The sequence below is a fragment of the Echinops telfairi genome, unplaced genomic scaffold, assembly GCF_000313985.2.
Source record: "Echinops telfairi isolate 266 unplaced genomic scaffold, ASM31398v2 ScPeMD7_2;HRSCAF=8, whole genome shotgun sequence".
NCBI lineage: Eukaryota > Metazoa > Chordata > Mammalia > Afrosoricida > Tenrecidae > Echinops > Echinops telfairi.
This window is the reverse complement of record NW_022103898.1, coordinates 20950776-20955706: the sequence shown is the minus strand read 5'-3', so window position 1 is coordinate 20955706 and position 4931 is coordinate 20950776.

The window sequence follows — 4931 nt, the reverse complement described above, 5'->3', positions numbered from 1 at the left end:
TTTTCATTGGCTACATTTTGGAAGTCACTTGCCAGACCTTTCTTCCTCATCCATCTTAGTCTGATCTTGGGAGCATCAGAGCATATGCAAGACTCCACTGGCATCTGAGTGGTGGCTATTGCCAGAAATTGAGTTTGGGTCTCCCTCAGAGCTGGTGAGAATTCTACCACTGACATTAAGTGGGTTCACCATCTGGACCCTTGGAGCTCAAAGTTTCTATGAGTTCCTGGGCTTTGGGATTTGTTTGACATTTTACTTAGGCACCATCAGATTTCATTTTAAGGCAAGGTGAGACTTGATTCTACCTCCTCCAAACAAAGCCACCACAGATATCGCAGACAGACAGTAGTAGAAGCTGAGAGGTGTGGAAGGCTTCAACTTCTCTTTTTCTCTTCTTCTTTCCTTGAATCGCTTTGTGCTTCATTGTTACAGCTCACCTCTGGCTTTCCCCTCCAATGCCCATTCACAAGCTCCCGCTGGTCAAAGATCTCTCAGCACGGGTGAACTTGGACTCTCAGATTCCGTTAGCTTTTAATTCCACTTTTCTGTGAATTTTTGGAAGCCCCTTGATTGATTCATTCCTCAAACAAGAACCAAAAAGGAGAAAATCAAGTTGTAACGGGACATACAGATTTTCTCCTAGTTTAAAACAATGATACTTTTCGTGGGCATTAAGTGATTACTGGGGGACTGATTTTAGATGCAGGTTCTCAGGCTCCATCGTGTGATTCCATAAACTAGCTGGGAATCAAAATCTATATGTTCACAGGGAGTCCTGGGATCTTCATAGGCCAGGGAAATTGCGCTTTGGGAAACACTGGTCTCATGTACATTCAAAGCAATCCCCTCAGTCTTGTCAAGTTAGAAGGCCGCACATGTTATTTTGTACAGTCAGGGGTTTATGGGTGCTGTTACTGTTGAGGCTGAACTTGTTGAATCACATTTCCTAGATTGTAAGATCCACCAGGGAGAGGAGACCATATCTTACTCATCTTCTTGGTTCTAGTTTGTTAGGCCACTGCCTGAAACAAAGTAGATACTCAACAGGTGTTCATGGAATCCCACTGAGCAAAAAGCTCAGCTGTGATTTTAAATCGTTGCGATTCTGGGCCTTCCACCCACAGCCACAAACTCTGAAGGACAAAATGTAAACATTATCCGACCCCAAAGAGGCCAGGTTCATGCCGCGAGCCGTTCATGCTACCACATGATTGAAGTAGTCTTCTAGAGAGGTTAACCATTGGGACCATCGATGCAGGGGCTTTGATAAGGCTTTCGGAAGCCAGGAATTTACTTTGATGACTAAAGTGTCCCTGACCCAAGTCATGGTCTTTTCATTCACCCCCGCAGCAGGGGAAGCTGGGCAAAGAAAAAGGAAGGCAGAAGAAGAATTAGTGCGTTGAAGCCTCGGCGTCGTTGGGGAGGAGCATTCTGTGAGCTACCAGAAGACTGAACAAAGCCCTTTCAGGAGAAACACAGTCAGGAATGCTCCTGAGAAGTAAAGATGGCTCACTGGGTTTCGACATGCTATTAGGAAAGAGCATTCACTAGAAAAGGATATCATGTTTGGTAAAGCAGGAGCCCTGAAAAATTGAGGGAAACCCTTAATGAGATGGGTTGGCACAATAGCCACAGCAATTATTTTTTTAAATGTTTTTTACTGTTCTATAAAGCTACTGTTTTTAAAATCATTTTATTAGGGGCTCGTACAGCTCTTATCACAATCTATACATACATACATTGTGTCAAGCACATTTGTGCATATGTTGCCATCATCACTTTCAAAACATTTTGTTTTTACTTGAGCACTTGGTATCAGCTCCTCATTTTTCCCCTCCCTTTTTTCCCCGCCCTCCTTCATGAACCCTTGATAATTTGTAAATTATTATTATTTGTTCATGTCTTACACTGACCGATGTCTCCCTTCACCCACTTTTCTGTTGTCCATCGCCCTGGGAGGGGGTTATATGTATAGCTCATTGTGATCGGTTCACCCTTTCTCCCCCAGCCTTCCCCTTACCCTCTTGGTATCACTGCTCTCATTATTGGTCCTGAGGGTTTTATCAGTCCTGGATTCCCTGTGCTTCCAGCTCTTATCTGTACCTATGTACATGCTTTGGGCTACCTGGATTTGTAAAGTAGAATTGGGGTCATGATAGTGGAGGGGAGAAAACATTAAAGAACTAGAGGAAAGTTGTATGTTTCATCGGTGCTATAATGCACTCTGACTGGCTCATCTCTTCCTTGTGACCCTTCTGTGAGGGGATGTTCAATTGTCTACAGATGGGCTTTCAGTCTCCACTTCACCCTCCTCTTCATTCACATCGATATGATTTTTTGTTCTGGGTCTTTGATGCCTGATACCTGATCCCATCTACACTTCATGATCACACAGGCTGGTGTGCCTCTTCCATGTGGGCTTTGTTGCTTCTCAGTTAGATGGCTGCTTGTTTATCTTCAAGCCTTTAAGACCCCAGATGCTTTATCTTTTGATAGCTGGGTATTATCAGCTTTCTTCACCACATTTGCTTATGAAACCATTTCGTCTTCAGCAATCACGTTGGAAAGGTGAACATCACAGAATGCTGGGTTATTAGAAGAAAATGTTCTTGCATTGAGGGAGTTCTTGAGTAGAGGCCCAATGTCCGTCTACTGCCTTAATACTTAACAAATAAATACATGTACATAGAATTGGGGTCATGATAGTGGGGGGAGGAAGTATTAAAGAACTAGAGGAAAGTTGTATGTTTCATCAGTGCTATACAGCAATGAATTTTAATATATCAATGATTAAGAAGATGGCCCAGGTCCAGGTTACGTTTTACTCTGTTATACGCGAGAGTGCTACACGTTCTGTTGACATGAAATGGAGCTGAGTTGACGGCAATTAACAACAACAAAGTGCAATCTCTAACAAGCTTGCCTAGTTTGTTTCCCAACGTAGAGAAAATTAGAGCAGACACTACACAGATGTCCCCCTCTCCCCGCCACCCGTCACCATCCAGGTCCCATGTTCTCCTGCGGAGGTTGCTCTCTCCACAGTTATACCTGGCTGGTACTGAGTTCGTTAAAGTTCATTGTGCCAACCTGGCCGATAAACACGTGTGGGATTAATTGAAGGGCGGAGGGATAAATGGGTAAGTGAGCCTTGCCTTTCTAGTTCTCGGGTCTCTTGCTTTGTGATGGTCGGACCAGGGTGCAGCTACCTTTGCCAGTTACTTGCTTGAGCTGGCAAGGCTCACTTCCTGCAAGACATCCCTGAGGAGAAGCCACATGGACCTTCCCCATGCAGCCCTGAGTGCTGGAGCAGCCGTGTGGAGACCCCTGCCAGCGCTGAGGTGCTTACACATTCACTGACTCGGCTTTCCTCCTGCAGTCAGCGTCATTGCATGTGTTTTGTGAGATGGAGGAGGACTTTGTGGATTGGTGTTGGACATATGGGTTAATGTTGGAATTGTAGGCTTGGGCACCACTGGGTGGGAATGTTTTCTTGATGTGCACTTACCCTTTATATAAAACTCTGTCTTGTACATGCGTTTCTGTGTATTTGTTTCTCTAATGTACCTAGACTCACACAGGTACCTATTCATTATTGAGGGCTCCACTCAAACCCAGTGGGGAGCAGTCCATCTCAGCTCCTATTATCACCTTCCCTTCTGGTCTTTCATGGCACATTTGCACCGAGCAGCTCTTCTGAACCAATTCTCAGATGGGTGGAGCAAATCATTATTGTCTCTGTGGTCCTTGCACCTCGGCCCTGCTTTGAAATTAGAGCTGGACTCCTAAATTCTCCTCACTATCGTTTCTCCCTAATTCTTGAAATCTACATTAGAACAGTGACGATTTCCAAGACCAGAAAATCTTTCTTTTGGAATGCCCAATTAGCAACTCAAGTACATCCTGTCTTGATTCTTAATTCTCTTTTGTGTATGTGTTCAATCCGTCATACATCCTGTTACTTTCAACCCCTAGAAATCTTGCAAATCCATCTACCTTTCTACATCTCCACCACTATTTATCTTATTTGTTCCAGTGACTATCTCTGCCCATTGAGGTAACTGTCTCAATTTTCTGCTTGGTGCTTCCATTTTCCATCTGTTTTCCACCCCAATAAACAAGACCATCTTCTCCAAAGAAAAACCGATAGCATTTCCCCCTGATTTAAATGCTTCATAGTTCTCCACTAATCAATTAAGGAAGCGATATCCCATCATGAACAACAAAATCCTGCCTAAAATGAACCTGGTCTACATCTCCAGCTTCATCCTCCAACAAGTTCACCTTGTTCTCTCTGCTCCAGACAACACACTCCTCTTTAATTTCTTGTATTGTCCAGACTTCCTTCAGCCACAGGACATTTGCACCCATTGCTTCTACTTAATGGCCTCTCACCTCTGCTCCCAAATACTTTGCTATTCACAATGTATAACTCAGCTTGAACCCTTCTCTCATCTCCTAGGCAAGGTCAACACTGATTTTCATAACATCACACTTCTCTCCTTTAGAACTTATGATGCAGTTTTTAATTCCCTGGGTACTTTTTTAGTCTGCTTGGTTAATATATATTTCTTCCGTGGGCCGCATGCTTCATAAAAAAGGTTTTGCATCTGTTTTAGCTCAGCACTATGTCTCCAGCATTGAATTCACTGTGTGTTAAATGGCAAATATTTGATAAATGTCTATTAAATGATGAATGTTGAATTATTTATTTAGCAACATTAAATGCATTGGGACTATGAATGTACATTAGAGTTTGCCCCTGCTTTCCATATTCAGTCGTTCACCTACTAAGGAAAACAGCTTTGAGAACTTTTCATTTCAATATGTAATAGACTAATGACCGTAGCGCTCCGGATCCAGAGGAGAGAGACAGTCGTTAAGTCTGCTCAGAGGAATCCCTCGAGACTTCACAGAGGATGTGTCATTTGAGC